Source organism: Lonchura striata, chromosome 33 (genome assembly GCF_050655825.1).
Source record: "Lonchura striata isolate lonStrDom1 chromosome 33, ASM5065582v1, whole genome shotgun sequence".
Lineage (NCBI taxonomy): Eukaryota > Metazoa > Chordata > Aves > Passeriformes > Estrildidae > Lonchura > Lonchura striata.
The window spans coordinates 5,754,827-5,775,341 of record NC_140735.1 but is presented as its reverse complement, the minus strand read 5'-3'; positions in this window follow the sequence as shown (position 1 = coordinate 5,775,341).

Below are 20,515 nucleotides of genomic sequence, written 5' to 3'. Positions count from 1 at the left end.
TTACAGTTTATAAGCCAGTGCAAGCACCTTGTGCTTGTTCCTGTTGGCTGGCACTGTTCTAGGATATTTAGCCCCGTTGGGCTACAATAAACTCGGACTTAGCCCCCAGCAGGATCCGCTCTTCATTTACCACCGCGAGGCTTGCTAGCGCTGCTCGGGACCCACAAAGGCACTCTCCAAACCCCAGCTGGGAGCGGCGGAGGGTGCCTCAATCGCCCACTCTCGCCCCAGAGAAGAGCTAGCCGGGGCTGAGAGAAAAGGGAACCGGGGCGGGAGCGCGGCAGATGGGATCCATCCTAGGGGGATGAGGGAGCTGGTGGATGAGCTCCCCAAGCTGCTCCCCATCATTTACCATCAGTGCTGGCTCAGCAGGGAGGTCCCAGAGCACTGGAGGTGCCAGTGTGAGCCCATCCCCAAGAAGGGCTGGAAGGAGGATGTGGGGAGCTCCAGGCCTGTCAGCCTGACCTCGGTGTCTGGGAAGGTTATGGAACAGATCACCTTGAGAGCCACCACAGGGCACCCACAGGATGGCCGAGGGGTCAGAGCCAGCCAGCGTGGATTTAAGAGGGGCAAGTCCTGCCTGAACAACCTGATCTCCTTTTATGACCAGGTGACCCACCTGTGGATGTGGGAAAGGCTGTGGATGTGGGAAAGGCTGTGGATGTGTCCATCTGGACTTCAGCAAAGCCTTGGACACTGTCTCTGACAGCATTCCCTGGAAAAGCTGCCGCCCATGGCTTGGGCAGGTTCCCTCCTGGCTGGGAGATGGAAGAGCTGGCTGGAAGCTGGGCCCAGAGAGGGGTGGGGATGGTGCTGCACCCAGCTGGTGTCCAGTCCCTGGTGCTGTCCCCCAGGGATCTGTGTTGGGCCCAGTCCTGTTTAACATCTTCACTGATGGTCTGGGTGAGGGGATCAAGCCCACCATCCCCAAATTTGCAGGTGACACCAAGCTGGGTGTGAGTGTGGATCTGCTGGAGGGCAGGACAAGAAGACACAGCCTCCAGCTGCACCAGGGGAGGTTTAGGCTGGGCAAGAGGAAGAAGTTCTTCACAGAAAGGGTGAGTGGGCATTGGAATGGGCAGGCCAGGGAGGGAGGTGGCAGAGTCACTGTCCCTCTCCAGTGGCACTCAGTGGCATGTCTGGGTGACAAGGCGGTATTAGGGCATTGGTTAGACTTGATGATTCCAAAGGTCTTTTCCAGCCTATTTGATTCTGTCATTCTGTGATGACTGGGGCACTCTGGGGCCATTGTGACACTGCAGGGCCTCGTGGAACTAAGAGGACCAAGGTGACACTGTGCAGCCCCATAGAACCAGGGCTCCATTGTGGTGCTCTGGGGCCCAATGGGACCAGGGAGTCCCCGTGACACTGGGTCCTGGTGGAACCACAGAGGCCATGGTGACACTGTGTGGCCTCGTGGAAACAAGGAGTCCATTGTGACACTGAGGGAACTTGTGGAAGCACAGAGAGCATTGTGACAGTGTGGGACCTCATGTGACCATGGGGCCTTTGTGGCACCCTGGGGCCCCATGGAACCAAGGGGCCCCTGTGAAACTGCAGCACCAATGAGAACATTGTGACACTGTGAAGCCCCATGGAACCAAGGAGTCCATTGTCACATTTTGAGGCCCCATGGAACCAAGGAGACCAGTGTGACAGTGTAGGGCCTGGTGTAACCAAAGGGACATTGTGACACTCAGGGGCCCCTTGGAACCAAGGACATCTTTGCAGATGACACCAAGGTGGATGTGAGTGTGGATCTGCTGGAGGGTAGGAGGGCTCTGCAGGGAGGCCTGGAATGGTTGGATGGATGGGCAAAGTCCAACAAGATGAAGTTTAATCAATCCATGTGCCAAGTCCTGCACTTTGGCCACAACAACCCCTGCACTGCTGTAGGCTGGGGATGGTGTGGCTGGACAGTGCTCAGGCAGAAAGGGACCTGGGGGCACTGGTCGACAGCAGGCTGGACATGAGCCAGCAGTGTGCCCAGGTGGCCAAGAAGGCCAATGGCCCCTGGCCTGGATCAGGAATGGTGTGGCCAGCAGGAGCAGGGAGGTCATTCTTCCCCTGTACTTGGCACTGGTGTACTTGGCATTCCTCCCCTGTCCTGGCACTGTTCCTCAAGTGCTGTGTCCAGTTCTGGGACGCCCAGTTTGGGAAGGACATGGAGGGGTTGGAGCATGTCCAGAGAAGGGCAACAAGGCTGGTGAGGGGTCTGGAACACAAGTCCTGTGAGGAACAACTGAGGGAGCTGGGGTTGTTTAGCCTGGAGAAGAGGAGACTCAGAGGTGACCTTATCACTGTCTACACTCCCTGAAAGGTGGTTGCAGTCAGGTGGGTGTCGGTCTCTTTCTCCTCACAGCAAGTGACTGAACCAGAGGACACAGTCCTACGCTACACCAAGGGAAATTTAGGTTGGATATTAGGAAAAAGTTTTTTATGGAAGGGGTGATAAAGTACTGGAATAGTCTGTCCAGGGAGGTGGTGGAGTCATCATCATGAGATGTGTTTAAAAAAAAGACTGTATGTTGCACTCAGTGCCATAGTTTTGCTAAGGTGGTGTTAGTGTGTGGGTTGGACTTATGACCTTAAAGGTCTCTTCCAAGCCACTAATTCTGTGATTCTGTGATTGTGTGACATCACAGACCAGGTTGTGACATCATATAGTCAAGAGTGATATCACTGGTCTATTATGTGACATCAGAAAGCGGGATGGGACATCACAGGATGCCTTTATGACATCCCAGAGCAGGCTGTGAGGTCAGAGTGTGTGCTGTGACATTATAGGGTGGCTGTGTTACATCACAGAAGGTGTTGTGACATCACAGGGTGGGTCTGTGAGCACACAGAGGTGCTGTGTGACTTGATAAGTGAGTTCTGCCATCACAGAGCAGGCTGTGACATCATAGAGCATGCTGTGACATCACAGAGGAGGTTGTGATGTCACAAAGTCGGCTGTGCCATTACAGGCTGGCTGTGTGACATCACAGACTGGCTGTGAGGCCACAGAGAAGACTCTGCCATCGTAGATAAGGGCTCTGTGACATCACAGAGCAGCTGTATGATGTCACAGAGAAGGCTGAGACAATACAGAGTGGGCTGTGACATCACAGAGCTGACTGTGAAATCACAGAGCAGGCTGTGACATCGCAGCGAGGCTGCATAACATCACACAAGTAGCTGTGCCATCAGAGAGCTGGCTGTGACATCACAGGGTGTCTGTGACGCCACAGGTTGGGCTGTGACATCACAGGACAGATTTTGGGACATCACAGAGCAGACTGGGACCTCAAAGAGGAGGCTGTGACATGACAGGGAATCTGTGTGAAATCACAGGTGGCCTGTTACATCTCAGAGCGGGCTGTGAGACATCACAGGGGCTGTGTGACATCACAGGGGAAATATGACATCAGAGGGCCTGTGTGACATCACAGGCACTCAGTGACATCACAGGGACACTCTGAAGTCACTGGGGAGGTCACTCTGCCCCAGCCCCCCTCACAGGTCCCCCCAGAGAAGTCCAACGCTGCTCGTGCACAGCGGGGTCCCCTGTCCCCCCGGCCCCCTCGCCCCTGGCGCCGCAGCCTCCCCCAGAGGATGTTCCACGAGATCGACCCCAGAGCCTGACACGGGCACGGGGGCTGGAGCCATGGGGGTGGGACAGGGGGACAGGGACCCCCCGGCAGCGTCCCTGTGTCCCCCAGGGCCAGAGCCTGGGCCAGGGCTCCTTCACCCTGTGACCAACGAGGGCTTGAGAGCGCTGAAAAATTCCCCAACAAAAACCAGATTTAATATTCAAGTGACAGCAGCACAAAGTTCCTTGGCAAGAGTCACTCTGCTCCTGACTGGACACTTCAGGCACAAAAATGGAAACAAAGCAACAACAAAACCAAACGAAATTCAGGCAATCAAACCAGGAATGAACAGAGAAGTGTGTGTGTGTGTGTGTGTGTGTGTGTGTGTGTTTGTGTGTGTGTGTGTGTGTGACACAGGGACAGGGAGGGCAAGGATAAAAGGAATAAAGAGATAAAAGCTGAACAGAGCTCAAACTTCACAGGACTTAACTTATATCTTAACCTTATCTTCTGCATTAAACTCCACAATTTAGAAAGAGAACAGCACTTAACAGTATGCAACCTAACTTATAACCCATAACTGCAATTTGACAGAAGAATAACATTTAAAAATATTTAACTCAGCTTATAACTTATATTACATATAACAACTCTAGCAAAAGAACAACTCCTAGCAGCATTTAATTTCACTTAGACCTTGTGGATTAACCTCACATACAGATTTAACTGGTTCAGCTATACAAGGCACTCAGACCCCTCAGAGAGCAGCATTTCTGCCACATTTCCCCAGCACAGGCACTCCTGTGTGAACACAGACACAGAGTCAGTGCAAGGCACCTGTGAGAAATTCCCTTGAGGGCAGGGAAATGCTCCCTGGGGATGCTTTGGCATCTCCCCAGCAAGGAAGGGTTGAGCCTGGAGGAGTGGGGGGATCGGCCCAGGCTCCCTCGTTGTTGGGGATCCCCGAGTGCAGCAAACGGGAGAGTTCCCGGCTCGGAGAGGCCCCACTCAGAGGGAGTCACTGGCCCAGGAGAGCTCCAAGGGCTCCTTTTGGAGCTGTTTGTAGGGCCCCAAGAGAGGGGCTGCAGTCCCAGCCATGTTTCACCCTGGCCGCACTTGGCATCAGCAGCTTTCTTTGGCAGGGTGAGAACAGGGATGTTGTGCCACCGAGGGAACACAAACAGTTCCCAGGGCTGCTCCTGAAGCAGCCAGGAGCTGTCTGGGCAGCAGCAGTGCCTGGAGCAGAGCGTGTTTGTGATGAGCTCCAGAGGAGCTGAGCCCAGGGGCTGCTGGCCAAGGCCAAGGCCCAGCGAGCATTTCTCAGCTGGCAGGGCGGCCTGAGAAGGGGAGGGGGGAATGCACCAGCACAGGAGCCATGGAACCAAGGGACCATTATGACACTGTGGGGCCTGTGAGACCAAGGGACCATTGTGACACTGGGGCCCTGTGAGACCCAGGGACCATTGTGACACTGTGGGGCCTGTGAGACCAAGGGACCATTGTGACACTCTGGGGCCTCGTGAAACCAAGGGACCATTGTGACATCGTGGGGCCCTGTGAGACCAAGGGACCATTGTGATACTGTGGGGCACCATGGGACCAAGAAGACCATTGTGACACTGAGAGGACTCATGGATTAAGGAGACCATTGGAATTTTTTGAGGCCCCCTGGAATAAGCAAAGCATTGTGACACTGTGAGGCCTCATGGTACCAGTGAGACCATTGTAACCCTGGCGTCCCCACAGAACCAAGAGGACCATTGTGACACTGTGGGGCCTCATGAAACCAAGAGGCCTTTGTGGCACTGCAGGGCTGCATGGAACAAAAAACTCCAGGGTGACACTGGAGGGCCTCGTGTCATCAGTGGTCCATTGTGACACTACGGATCCAAAGGAGACCATTGTGACACCACAAACCCCCAGGGTCCAAAGGTCCATTGTGGGCCTCATGGAACAGAGAAGTGAAGTGACATTGTGGGGCTTGTATAACCATGGAGACCATTGTGACACTGAGGGACATTCTGGAACCCAGGAGGCATTATGACACTGCAGGTCCCCATAAAATGAAGGGAACATGGAACAGGCTTGGCTTGACCTCCCAGGGGGCACCTGACTGATCCAGCTGACTTGGGCATGTTGAGGGTCTCTTCTGTTCTGCTAATGAATCACTGGGGCTCTGTGCTTTCCTTCCTATGGAAAAGAACTGTCCTTCTCCTCCAAGCACCCATGGCCATAACTGGGATTTCACCTCCAAATTTCCTAATATCCAGGGATTGGTCCCATAGGAATATTGCCAGGACAAGTCTGGTGGGCAATAGTTTCATGAAGGTCACTTTCCCTCTGGAGAGGTGTGGGAACACAAAATGTCTCTCAGACATTTTTAGAGGTTCCAGGCCTTGGTCAGAGGCATTCTAGACCCTGGCAGACAGCTGAAAAACAGCTGTGATTTTGAGTTTGAACCATGGAATGAATTGCCAACTTTGGAGGTGGAACAAGCAGTCACAAAAGGTTAGATAGTATAGTAAAAGTAGTTAACAAACTAGAGGGGAAATTTTTTGTAGTGTACAGGGGGGTTTTAGCACATGTACAGGGGGGTTTTTACTTTGTACATGGGGGTCAGAAGTTCTAAGATGGAGGAAAGTGGGCTGATCCTATTCTTCCTCTTTCTTTTTCCTTACCTCCATGTTCTTGGTGATGTTGGCACTCACAGATTGGTTTAGAATAGAAAAACACTTGGCAACGTAGGTAGTAGGTATTGGGAAATAATTGTAAACATGTTATACGTAATATATCATATAAAAGATAGCAGCAGCCCTGGGTGGGGAGAGAGACGAAGAAGACAGCAGATAGAGAGGATGTCAGTGTGTGTGTGCACCTCTACCCAGGCCACTGATCAAATAGCCACAGCCCAAGAACATAATCTGTTAGATAACTAGCAATAAACTGCCTTGAGACCAAACAGCTAAAGCCTGCGGAGTTTTTCTTTGGAAGCACGGGTTGGAGGAGGAATTTCACCACCACATGAGATCCCAGAGCAAGGCCGGGGTTCTCACAAACCAGTATCTATAAATGCCAGTCTCCCAATATATAGAAATTCTTCCTATTGGTGTAATTACACTTCAGCACATGTTTCAGTTTCCTCCAGTTCTCCACTGCAGCTACCTGCTGGGTACTTTCTCATCTGTGGAGATTGTGCCTGGTCTGGTATCCCTTCTAAACTCAAAGAAGGTCCCTGCACAATTGGTCAACTCTCTCTACTGATACCTAATATGTCCATAATATTACAGATGTACTGTCCTGGGTTGTAAGATAAGCTTGTATTCTATTTGCCATCTGTTGAAGGCAAACCTGTTGGGCAGGTTTTGTTATCTTTTCCAAGAACCGGTTTTGCTCCTAAGAGGTAATGGTTTGTTAGTGGGCCATTGACTGATTCAATGCAGGGCTGGTAACATAAAACCATCCTATTGTGAGATGTTCCACCCAGAGGGGGAAGCCAAGCGCTCTTTTATTGGATATAAGGGGGTACCTTTTTGGGGACAGAGCAGCTCTTTACTTTGGGGGATTGCCAGAGAAGCAGCTCTCTTCGGCGGCACTCGTAGCGAAGCAGCCGGAGCGCGCTGAGGCGACGGCGGCGTAGCTCAGAGGCATCCCCGGCGCAGAGGAAGACCGGCCCCACTGCCACCAGATCTTCAGAGGAAACCTATACCCTTCTAAAGATCACTACTGCAGCTGCAGTTCATCAACCACTGCAAGGGGATCAATCATCCCAGCAGGACTGCTACTGGCACCCCGAATCCTCAGGTTCTGGACTTTTTTCACCGGTTTTGTTTGTACCGATTGCATTTGCCTTTTTAAATTGTTGTCTAGTTTTCTCCTAGCAAAGAATTGTTACTCCCATTCCCATATCTTTGCCTGAGAGCCTTTTGATTTAAAACTCCTAGTAATTCGGAAGGAGGGGGTTTACCTTCTCCATTGCACAGGAGGCTTTAGCCCTCCTTCGCAGATTCCTGTCTTGTCGAACCAAGACAGATTTTGGCGCATCAACGTGAGGCCCGAGGGCATTGAGAGGGAAAAAGGATTAACAGTTCTTAAGTAATTTGGTTTTGTTTTTTGTTGTTGTTGTGTGTAGAAACATCTCCAGCATCACCATGTGGTCTAGTTTACCTTGGTTTGGGTGGCATGTGATTGTAGCTATACTTTTCCCATTTGCAGACCCTTATCTAAAAATGGGTCCTATAACTAAGGCTACGGTGTCTATTGTCAAGTTTGGCTTCTGGGTTAATTGGGTGAGGAATTCATGGATCTTTAATTTCCTCTGGAAGGCAGGTACATGGATTCATAGCTATCACACACTAACTGTATGTTTTTGGGGTTACTTTAATAACGGTACCTACTGCGAGGAAATAGCGCCTGGGCAAACTTTCTCCCAACCTTTTAACCATCTTTTTCGGTCTGCTCCACCAGTTCTCAAAGGGTTAAGATCCTTTCTAAGTGCTAATGATACCATACAATGGGTGGTGTTGCTGATAGTCCTATTATATTTAGCATTCAGAGATAAGGGAAGATTAACCTGGATAACTACCCTCACACCTACACCACAGACTCGAGATGCTGCTGCTCCAGAGCCTGACCCTGCCCCACAGCCCAGCTCAGAAATGAACCGCCCAGATTGAGTGAGGGTTCTGGTTAAGGAGATACGAGAGATGCTGAAGGAGTGCATTTCCCCAGCTGGTGAGAAACCGGCCCTTTGCCTTGAGGAGGGACAGTCTAATAGTACAGCTGTGGAACCCACAGATGTTACAACTGTCCAGGTTCCAGCTGAACCACAAAGGCAGTCACGGTCAGCAGCAGTGGCCCCGGTAGAAACAAGGAAGTCTAAGGTGAAAGCAGAGCACCCTGCAGATAGGGACAGGAATGGAGGAACCTCACAACCCACAGGGGACCCAGAGATTGCTATCATCACCGAGTCCCAGATGTATGAAAGTCTTCGTAATCTGCATAAAGACATTGTGTGACGAGGGCGTGAGGCTTATGCTACCTGGCTACTCCGGGTTTGGGATCTTATGGGTACAGGCGTGCAGCTGGACGGTGGTGAGGCAAGGAACTTGGGACCCTTGACCCAGGACTCGGGTATAAATCAGGTTTTTGTAAGGGAACCATGGTCCCTTTCTCTCTTGGAGCGGCTCTTAATGAGTGTCAGGGAGAGGTTTGTCCACAGAGAGAGAATGCAAGAGCACCATCATAGAATGCGCTGGAAGACCCTTGAGGAAGGGATCCAACAGCTGAGGGAAGTGGCAGTATTGGAGGTACTCTTTGGGAGGGATGGACGACACAATAATGACCCTGACAAGGTCAGGTGTACGGGACAAATGCTGTGGAGTCTGGCAAATCTTGGGCCATCTCAATACACCACCTTCATTGCAACAATCAATGCTGACGCCCACCGGGAGACAATAGGTTCTGTTGCCAACAAACTTAGGAATTATGAGAGTATGATTAATGGCCCAATGCAGGCTCATATCTCAGCCGTGATTAAGGAGTTTAAAGAGGAGATGAGGGAGGAGATAAGGAAGGTTAATACAGCACCCGTGAGAGTCACAGGCCCCAGAATCAGCGCCCAACAATCCCCAGCTAGAGAGAGAGGGTACACCCCAAGGGCTAATCTGTGGTTCTTCCTGCGTGACCATGGGGAAGACATGGGGAGGTGGGATGGGAAACCCACTTCTGTCCTGGCAGCACGGGTCCATCAACTCAAGGAGGGAAACTCTAACCGGGGGAGTTCCACCAAAGTGAAGGTAGCCTCAACCTCCCATGACTAAGCTTGTGGGTACAATCTGTCAGACCCCCTTGAAGGGACCTCTAGTATGTATGCCTAGGAAAGGAATGATAACCAGTGTTAGAGTGGCCCTGTCTCTAGCCAGGGAGAGGCACGGGAAAACCGGATCTTCTGGACAGTGTGGATCCGATGGCCTGGCACATCAGAGCCACAAAAATATGATGCTTTAGTTGATACTGGTGCACAGTGTACTCTGATACCATCGGGACATGTGGGGGCAGAGCCTGTTTCCATTGCTGGTGTGACAGGGGGATCACAACAATTGACTCTGGTGGAAGCCGAGGTGAGCCTGACTGGGAAGGAGTGGAAGAAACATCCTATAGTGACTGGCCCAGATGCTCCGTGTATCCTAGGCATAGACTTCCTCCGGAACGGCTATTACAAAGACCCAAAGGGACTCAGGTGCGCTTTTGGAATAGCCGTTGTAGAGGCAGAAGACATTAGGCAATTGAACGCCTTGCCTGGACTGTCAGAAAACCCCTCTGCAGTAGGACTCCTAAGGGTGGAAGAGCAACGAGTGCCAATTGCGACCTCGACAGTGCACCGCCGGCAGTATCGGACGGATCGAGATGCCGGGATCCCCATCCACAAAATGATTCGGGAGCTGAAGAGCCAAGGGGTGGTCAGCAAAACCCACTCACCCTTCAACAGCCCCATCTGGCCTGTGCGCAAATCTGACAAAGAATGGAGATTGACTGTGGACTATCGTGGCTTAAATGAAGTGACTCCACCACTGAGCGCTGCTGTACCGGATATGCTGGAACTCCAGTACGAGCTGGAGTCCAAGGCAGCAAAGTGGTATGCCACTATTGACATTGCTAAGGCGTTTTTCTCCATTCCTCTGGCAGCAGAATGCAGGCCTCAGTTTGCTTTCACCTGGAGGGGCGTGCAGTACACCTGGAACCGACTGCCCCAGGGGTGGAAACACAGCCCCACCATCTGCCATGGACTGATCCAGGCTGCACTAGAAAAGGGTGAGGCTCCAGAACACCTGCAATACATTGATGACATCATTGTGTGGGGGAGCACAGCGGCAGAAGTGTTTGAGAAAGGTGAGAGGATCATCCAGATACTACTAGAAGCTGGCTTTGCCATCAAGAAGAGCAAAGTCAAGGGACCTGCCCGAGAGATCCAGTTCCTGGGAGTGAAATGGCAAGATGGACGGCGCCAGGTTCCCACTGAGGTCATCAACAAGATCACAGCTATGTCCCCACCAACCAGCAAAAAGGAAACACAAGCTTTCCTGGGTGCCATAGGTTTCTGGAGAATGCACATTCCTGAGTATAGCCAGATTGTGAGCCCTCTTTATCTGGTTACCCGAAAGAAGAATGATTTCCACTGGGGCCCTGAGCAGCAACAAGCCTTCACCCAGATCAAGCAGGAGATCGCTCATGCTGTAGCCCTTGGCCCAGTCAGAACGGGACCAGAGGTCAAGAATGTGCTCTACTCTGCAGCTGGGAACCATGGGTTGTCCTGGAGCCTTTGGCAGAAGGTGCCTGGGGAGACTCGAGGCTGACCACTGGGATTCTGCAGCCGAAGTTACAGAGGGTCTGAAGCCAACTACACTCCCACAGAGAAGGAAATCTTGGCTGCCTTTGAAGGAGTTCAAGCCGCCTCGGAGGTAATTGGCACAGAAGCACAACTCCTCCTGGCACCCCGACTACCGGTGCTGGGGTGGATGTTTAAAGGAAAGGTTCCTACTACCCACCATGCCACTGACGCCACATGGAGCAAATGGATTGCCCTCATCACTCAACGTGCCCGTACTGGAAACCTGAATCGCCCTGGGATTTTGGAGATAATTACGAACTGGCCAGAAGGTGAAAACTTTGGTCTCACTGATGATGAGGAGCAGGTACAAGTAGCAAGGGCTGAAGAAGCTCCACCATACAACCAACTACCAGCAGAGGAGACCTGCTACGCTCTTTTCACTGACGGTTCCTGTCGCATTGTAGGGATGAACCGGAAGTGGAAAGCAGCCGTATGGAGCCCCACATGCCAAGTTGCACAAGCTACCGAAGGAGAAGGTGGATCAAGCCAACTCGCTGAACTGAAGGCCGTTCAGCTGGCTCTGGACATTGCTGAAAGGGAGAAGTGGCCAAAGCTCTACCTTTATACTGATTCATGGATGGTAGCCAATGCTCTGTGGGGCTGGCTGGGAAGGTGGAGGAAGGCCAACTGGCAACGTAGAGGAAAGCCAATCTGGGCTGCTGATATATGGAAAGACATTGCCTCTCGGGTGGAAAAGCTGACGGTGAAAGTCCGTCATGTAGATGCCCATGTCCCCAAAAGTCGGGCTAATGAGGAGCACCGAAACAACGAGCAGGTAGATCAGGCAGCAAAAATAGAGGTGTCAAAGATAGACTTAGATTGGCACCATAAGGGGGAGTTGTTCCTGGCTCGATGGGCTCATGATGCCTCAGGTCATCAGGGCAGAGATGCCACCTACAAGTGGGCACGAGACCGAGGGGTGGATCTAACCATGGACAGTGTTTCCCAGGTTATCCATGACTGTGAGACGTGTGCTGCCATCAAACAGGCCAAGAGAGTGAAGCCCCTATGGTATGGTGGGCGGTGGTCCAAGTACAAGTATGGGGAGGCCTGGCAGATTGACTATATCATACTGCCCCAGACACGCCAAAGCAAGCGCTACGTGCTGACCATGGTGGAAGCCACCACTGGATGGCTGGAGACTTTCCCTGTACCTCATGCTACTACCCGGAACACCATCTTAGGCTTGGAAAAGCAAGTCCTGTGGAGACACGGCACCCCTGAGAGAATTGAGTCTGACAACGGCACCCATTTCAAGAACAGCCTTATCAACACCTGGGCCAGAGAACATGGTATCGAATGGATATATCATATTCCCTATCATGCTCCAGCTGCCGGCAAAGTTGAACGGTGCAACGGACTCCTTAAGACTACCCTAAAGGCACTTGGTCGGGAAACATTTAGAAACTGGGAAATTAACCTGGCAAAAGCAACCTGGATGGTCAACACCCGAGGGTCTGTCAGTCGAGCTGGCCCTGCCCAGTCAGAACCCTTACACGCAGTAGATGGAGATAAGGTCCCTGTAGTACATATGAAAGGTATTTTAGGGAAAACTGTTTGGATTAATCCCACCTCAGGCAAAGACCAACCCATTCGTGGGATTGTCTTTGCTCAAGGACCTGGTTACCCTTGGTGTGTAATGCAGAAAGATGGGGAGACCCGCTGTGTACCACAGGGAAACTTGGTCTAAAGAGAGAACTGGGTGTAAGATTTCATGGTGTGCAGATGGAAATAGAATAAGGGGTGGATAATGTCCTGGGTTGTAAGATAAGCTTGTATTCTATTTGCCATCTGTTGAAGGCAAACCTGTTGGGCAGGTTTTGTTATCTTTTCCAAGAACCGGTTTTGCTCCTAAGAGGTAATGGTTTGTTAGTGGGCCATTGACTGATTCAATGCAGGGCTTGTAACATAACACCATGCTATTGTGAGATGTTCCACCCAGAGGGGGAAGCCAAGCACTCTTTTATTGGATATAAGGGGGTACCTTTTTGGGGACAGAGCAGCTCTTTACTTTGGGGGATTGCCAGAGAAGCAGCTCTCTTCAGCGGCACTCGCAGCGAAGCAGCCGGAGCGTGCTGAGGCGACGGCGGCGGAGCTCGGAGGCAACCCCGGCGCAGAGGAAGACCGGCCCCACTGCCACCAGATCTTCAGAGGAAACCTATACCCTTCTAAAGATCACTACTGCAGCTGCAGTTCATCAACCACTGCAAGGGGATCAATCATCCCAGCAGGACTGCTACTGGCACCCCGAATCCTCAGGTTCTGGACTTTTTTCACTGTTTTTGTTTGTACCAATTGCATTTGCCTTTTTAAATTGTTGTCTAGTTTTCTCCTAGCAAAGAATTGTTACTCCCATTCCCATATCTTTGCCTGAGAGCCTTTTGATTTAAAACTCCTAGTAATTCGGAAGGAGGGGGTTTACCTTCTCCATTGCACAGGAGGCTTTAGCCCTCCTTCGCAGATTCCTGTCTTGTCAAACCAAGACATGTACCGACAACATAGACAAAAAAGGACAACCATTGCATTTCAGAGCAATTGTAGGGATGATGCTAAGTTTTGGTCCACAGAAGCAATTGTTACTTCTTCTATATTTGTCCCTGGAGCAGAAGCAGCTAGATCACTTACACTGTTAAACAGACTAGGTTGTTGGCTTGCCAACATCTGCTGCTTTATCTTGTCTCTTGTTGGATGTAGATTCTATTTGGCATGCTACTTTACAGAATTGTGCTGCTATTGACTTTTTACTATTGGCTCAGGGACATGGTTGTGAAGATTCTGAGGGAATGTGCTGCATGAATCTGTCTGATCATTCTAAGTCGATACATAAGCAGATTAATGAATTGCACAGGCTTACTGCTCAGTTACAACAACAACATGGCTTTGGGTTAGATGACTGGATAAAATCATTAGGTCTAGGACCATGGTTTTGCTCTATCATTCAATATCTGATTATGCTTGGTTTAGTGATTTTGCTGATTATATGCTTGCTATATTTGTGCTTGCCTTCAGAGAGCTATGCACCAAATTGCCTCATCAGTCACTGATCAGGCAATGTTGGTGCAAGAGAAAAAGAGGGGAATTGTTGGAGAATGGTTGCAGGAGAGGGGTCATGGATCAATGGAACAGTTATTCATTGATACCTCTGTCTAAGACCCCAGAATCAGAATCAGCCTGTGTCTGGCCTGGGAACAGAGTTTGGGAAACCAGCTCTGTGTATAGGCCTGGAAAACTGAACAAGGTCTGTCTAGGCCTGGGAAATAGAACAAGGTCGCAATGATATAATAAGGACAGGCATAGCCTTGAAGATATGCTCTGTCCTTGGAAGGCATGACTTAGCAATGAGAACTTGGCTTGGAGAACTTAGCTACAGCTGTAAATGCACATAGGAGAAGTAAAACAAAGACCTTTGTAAACTTGACCAATGAGAGCTGTTGCTGACTTTGCTTGTAGCAAACCCTATATAAAATGACAGGATTTTGAATAAATGAAGCTCACTTATCAATCATACTGATTGTGCTTCCCTCTGCCCGTGGCATCATTTAATGCCAACATTGAAATCCACGTGGCTGGCTCTCATCCCTCGGCCATCCTGTGGGTGCCCTCTGATGGCACTAAGGGTGATCTGTTCCATAACCTTGCCAGGCACCGAGGTCAGGCTGACAGGCCTGGAGTTCCTCCTTCCAGCCCTTCTTGGGGATGGGCTCACACTGGCACCTCCAGTGCTCTGGGACCTCCCTGCTGAGCCAGCACTGATGGTAAATGATGGAGAGCAGCTTGGAGAGCTCATCCATCAGCTCCCTCATCCCCCTAGGATGGATCCCATCTGCTCCCAGAGACACCTGTGAGCATTTGAGTGGCTCAGCAGGACCCCAGCTGCTTCCTCCTGGATTACAGGGGGGTTGTTCTGCTCCCTGTCCCCATCCAGCAGCTCAGGAGATCACTTGTCCTGAGCACAACTTGACTTACTCTTGAAAATTTGTTGCTATCATGCTGGCATGGTAGCGTGGAGGAAGGTTTTAGAAAGGCCTTGGGAATGGTAAACTGAGGAAAAGGATACATTCATGTATGCCCCATTGTTTTAGAAAGGCCTTGGGAATGGTAAACTGAGGAAAAGGATACATTCATGTATGCCCCATTGTTTTAGAAAGGCCTTGGAAATGAGAAACTGAGAGAAAAGATACATTTATGTATGCTCCACTGTCTCGGGAAAGTCCCGCTTCAGCATTCCTCTGTAAACCCCCTTCTCCCCACCCCTGAGCAGTTCCCATTGGACCTGGCCCCTGGGGTGGTTCTGATGTGCCTTAGCTAGACACTGTCTCTATTGTTTAGACCTTATCTCTTAATTTTGCTGAATAAAACTGTATCTGGGCAATAGTCCGAGGCCTTTGGTCCCTGCAACCGTTCAGGCAATACAATCTCTCTGGACAAGCATACCATTGGTCTCTCTTGGTCTCTTTATCTCGAATCCTAGCGGTGACCGAGGCAACACTGCCGCTCGGACCATGCTAACCCAGACGCTGCCTGGTAAGCCCAGGGCAGCGGGACCGCGGCAAAACCCCAGCCCCGAGAGGGGACAGCTAGCCGGAGGGTCTGGGGGGGGCGGGGAGGGGCGGGGCACAGCAGCGAGAAACCCCCGAGAGCAGCAAGTGGCGATCCAAAGAGAAGCAAAAAAACTGAGGCAAAGGGGTTAAGTACCTCAGCCTTTTCCTCATCCTTGGTAACCATATCCCCCACAATAAGAAATGGGGGTTGTCCTTACCCCACCTTTTGCCATAATGTAGTTATAAAAACATTTTTATTCTCCTTCACAGAAGTGGCCTGGTTAAGTCCTAATTGACCTTTCACCGCTCTAATTTGCTTTCTGCATGACCTAATAACATCCTTAAACACGTCCTGAGTTTCCTGGTCCTCCCTCCCAAAGTGATGCATCCTAATTTTTCCCCTGAGTTCCTGGAAAAAGCCCCAAGCTCTGCCAATGCTGGTGCCTGTCACCTGCCACAGAGACCTGTGGCCCCGGGGGACTTGTGTGCCAGAGGACAGCCAAAGCCAACGTGCCTTGGTGTCTATGTGATCCTTTCTGCAGGTGGCTGCAGGCAGGAGCACCTGGAGCAGCACTTGGTAGCCGCACTTGGTATCTGTCAAAAGCTGTTGCTCCTTCCTAGAATGATTTTTGCTTGGAAGTGATAATCTGCAACACAAAAACACCATCCACTGTTGACTTCCAGAGGACAATGACATTCTTACAGAGATACTGTCAAGTTTCCTTGTGTCCTTCTGTTTTTTCTTGCTTTCTGGGAAAGAACATCAGCCCAGCATCTGATGCGCAATGCTCCAGTTGCTGCCTGTCTGGCTGTGGCCAGCAGCTCATGTCCAAAGACAAGCGAGTGCTGCCTTCTGGGCAAGAGAATGGACAGGCACGAGCAGAGAATTTCCCTGCTGAAGCTGGGAGGAACCTGGGGAAGTGCAGAAGATTGGGATAACGCTGGCATGAGAGAAGCCGTTCCGTGTCTCTGATGATGGTGCCAGCAGTGTGAGGGAAGAGCCAAGAGAAGCGCTGGAAGCAGACACATCCTGCTCTTTTCTGCTGTTCCCTGGACACGGAACACACTTGTTCCCATAGCTCCCAAAGACTTGATGCAGGAAGAAAAACATTCAACAGGAGCACCAAAGGCCAGGGGGCTATTGGCCACTTTCCCTTGCCCACTGCACGGTTGGGCAACTAGCCAAGTGCAAGCGCCCTTTTTCCCCTCCTCCCCATTGGCCTGAAAAATCTGGGCACCAAGAGAAAGCTCCTGGACCTCCGGGTATGACAACAACAATTTATTAATGCTACCCTGGGGTGAAAGGAAGTGCTTGCAGAGGGCAGGTGTTCCTCACAGGCTCAGGTGGCCCCAGCAGACGCAGCCTGGCGGATCAGTTCTCCACAGCGCTGCAGCAGAACAGCCAGCCACGGCGGCACAGGAAAGGCCGTGACTTCCAGAGCCGGCGGAGTTGATCCTGCACATTCTGGAGTCGGGAGGAGGGAATGGCCTGTACAGCTAAATTGATGTACAGGGTTTGAAGGGCCAGGCATGAGATGGCAGGGCTGGCGTCATCCGCCAGGTCCTGAAGGGCTGCGAGAGAGAGGAACAGAGCCACCGTCAGAGCCTGCGTCTGCAGAAACGTGGGGAGACCCTCCTGCCACGTCCATGCCAGGCAGCTCTTGCCATGGCCTGGAGGAAGCAGGAGACAAGAAGGGCGAGCTGGAAGGTGCTGGCCACGAATGTGCCACAGGCCCCCGAAAGGTCTGTGTGCTGTGCCCACGCTGTCCTTGGTGCGTGCCGGGCCAGGGAAGGCAGCTGCCAGCGGCAGCCCCCGCTGAGAGCCCGCTGGCCTCACTCACCCCTGCAGAGGATGCGGAACTCTTGCTGCTGTCCTCTGAGGCAGCGCCCGGCCATCCCTTGGGAACAGAGAGCGTGAGCTGGCTCCAGAGCCACAGCTGCCGCCCGCGGGCGCTGCCCGGCCCGAGGCCACACGGGCTCCTGGCCCGGCAGGGCTCAGCCCGGGCCCCTGGCGCATCCTGCCGCCCCAGGGCACGGCTGCCAGAGGGCGGCGGCAGCGCCGAGGCCAGGCGGGGCTCCAGATGGCCGCGCGCGGATGCTGCTGCCGGGGCAGCAGGCGGGGCTGGGGCCGAGCTGCGGCGGGGCGGGGAAGGAGCCGGGCTCGTGGCTCACCCATGAACCTGACGGCCGCCTCTCGCAGGGGCTCCTGTGGGCTCTGCACGTAGGGCAGGGCCCGGCGCAGGTGCTCGGCCGCTCGGCTCCTGTCCTCTGCCAGCTGCAGAGAGCGGCGGGGCACGAAGGGAAGGGTTGGTGCGGGCCCTGCCCCTCGGCCGGGCGCTCCCTCCGCCCGGCGCCGCTCCCCCTGCCCACACAGCGCCGAGGCCCGGCCAGCAGCCGCCGGCGCCGGGCTCTGCAGGGAGCAGAGGGCCCGGCGAGCCGCGGTGCCGCCCCGCGGCAGAGCCCGGCTGCCTCGGGGCTCCCTCAGCACCGGCCTTGGGGCCAGAGGAGCCTGGAGCAGAGCCCGCGCGGCCCAGGGAAGGCAGCGGCGTGTGGGGCGCCGGCCGGTGCCCCTGCGGGCAGCACTGGGCAGGGGCCGCAGCTGCCAGGGTACAGACTGGGCACCGTGGGCAGGCGGCTTCTCCAGGCCGGGGCTGGGGCTTCCGGGCTGTGCTTACCAAGCGCTCGGCAAAGCTCCACATCTGATCCGTCTTCAGCAGCTGCTGCAGATCCCTTCTCTTCAGGAACCTTACTGCAGAAAGCAGCGTTTCCCGAGAGGCCTGCAGAGCGGCAGAGACACGGAGATGGCACCGCAGCCCAGGGCACAGGAGCCACATCCCCGTGCCAAGGCCAGGAGGGAGCTGGAGCCCATGAGGAGGAGCCAGGCTGTGGGGAGACAGCTGAGCCCCCTGCCATGGGGACCCCGGCGCCCAGGAGCCCTCACCTGTGCCACACGCCAGTTCTCATCATGGCAGTTGAAGAAGAGTGGGAGCAGGCTGTGGCTCACAGGCTTCTTCAGGGTCTTTTTTCCCTTGGCCACCACCAAGTTCATCACCTCTTGGAAGAGGCGAACGGAGAGCAGCTTCACAAGGCTGTTGTCCTGTTGGAAAGGAAGCAAAACCCCTCCACACCAGGTGCTTCAGGACCCCCTGTGCACAGGCACAAGGCACCGGGCTTCCAGGCGGCGCCCGGTGCCCGTGACTGGGGGCACAGAGCCTTACATTGTCAAAGAGTTGCCAGAGCGCCTCAGCCAGCTGCAGAGCGATGGGGCTGGCTATTGCAAGGTCTTTGTTGCAAAGCACAGAGCTGAGAACAACGATGGTCATCTCAACAATGTCTTCATCCACGGCCTGCAGGAGGTTGCCGAGGCTTTCAGTCAGGCTGTACATTCTTCCGTTCTGTGTGGAAAACAAGGCTGGGCAACCCCACGCTGCTGCTGCTGCTGCAGGGCTCAGAGGCTGAAGGCCTGTCCCAGAGCACTCAGGCAGCTGAACAGCCACCCTGGAGAGCTGAGAGCAGCTGCCACAGCTCCCAAAGCCCAGCCAAGCCCAAGGGGCTGCTTTCCCCAGCCCCACGCTGCCAGCACAGCTTCAGCTGCTGCCTCCTTCTCACCATCGAGGGGTCCTGGCTGAGCACTACGAGGCCTCTGAGCGCCACACGATGCATCTCTCTGGACTTGCTCTGCAGGTGCCTTGTCATGATCTGCAGGACGTTTTCAGCGCATTCACTCAAGTCCAGGCAGTCCAGGACCTGAAAGGCACAGAGCAGTGACAGGAGTGCCCAGCTGGCAGGAGCTCAGAACTGCACAGGGCTGAGCCAAGGCAGCAGCACAGGGCACCATCCCAGGCAGCTGCGGCTACCAGAGGGCAGAGGTGTGGGAGGCAGCTGAGCGAGGCAGCGCTGGCCAGCGGGCTCACCTCCACCAGGAAGGCCAGGGCGGGCAGTTCCCAGTCTGAACTGTCTTGGCTGAGTAAGTCAAAGAGGCAGGATGCCATGCTGCAACACCAGATGATGGAGACACGGCGCATCTCCCTGGTGGGGAGAAAAAGGCACCATTGCTACTGAGCTGAGTGGCCAAACCTCTCCCAGGGCTGACTCACAGAAGTCTGGTCTTCTCCCGAGCACTCCCCAGCACGGGTGCTTTGGGAGGCAGCTGCTCCAGGGCACCCTCCTCTCCCAGCCCATTCCAGTCTGCTCATCCCTTCCTTGGGGACAAGGCCCTGCTGCCCATGAGCACAGGGACTGCGTGGGGTGATCTGGGCACAAAGGAGAGGGGCGGTGGGGAGAATGAGGTCTCACCTGGCCAGCAGACCCACTGCATAGTGGTGGGTGTTGGCACAGAGCAGTGTGTCCCAGGCACACCTGCGTTCCATTGCTACCACCACGTCCTCGTACTGCATTTGGCAGAGCAGGGCCTTCAGGGTCTGCAGTGCAAAGCTGTGTGCAGAGCAAAGCCCAGGTCATGCTGGGAGGCCCGGCTCCTGCCCTGGGAGCATGGCAGGGATGGGGAGACTGGGAAGGCTGGCATGGAGCACCTGTTGGGGTGGGCGGCAAGGCTGTGTTGCTCCTGGCATCTCTTCCAGAAGGTATCCACCTCTTCTGGCATATTCAGCGTGCTGATATAAGCTTGGAAGAGCAGACGCAGAAAGAGGTTGGGGAAATACTCTAGCACTACAGGTGGGCACCAGGTCAGATTGAAGAGCCTCCACAGTGTCAAGGTTGCCTGCAAGAAATAAAACAGCCAGAGACAGTAATCAGTGCCAAGACATGCATGTGGCATGGCCCCAGCCTGCGAGGGAGAGGCCAAGGGAGACACATGGGGAGCAGCCGGCCTGGTGCCCCAGAACCTTGCCCCCAAGCCAGGTTTCAGCCCAGCGCCTGAGGCAGGGCGATGCAGCTGGGGGCAGGGCAGAGAGCTAGCTGCTGGAGAGGTGGCCTGGGGGCTGGCAAAGGCCGCTTCCAGAAACTCACAGCCAGGGCAAAGACCCCTGTGCTGTCCCCATCGGAGGTGTACA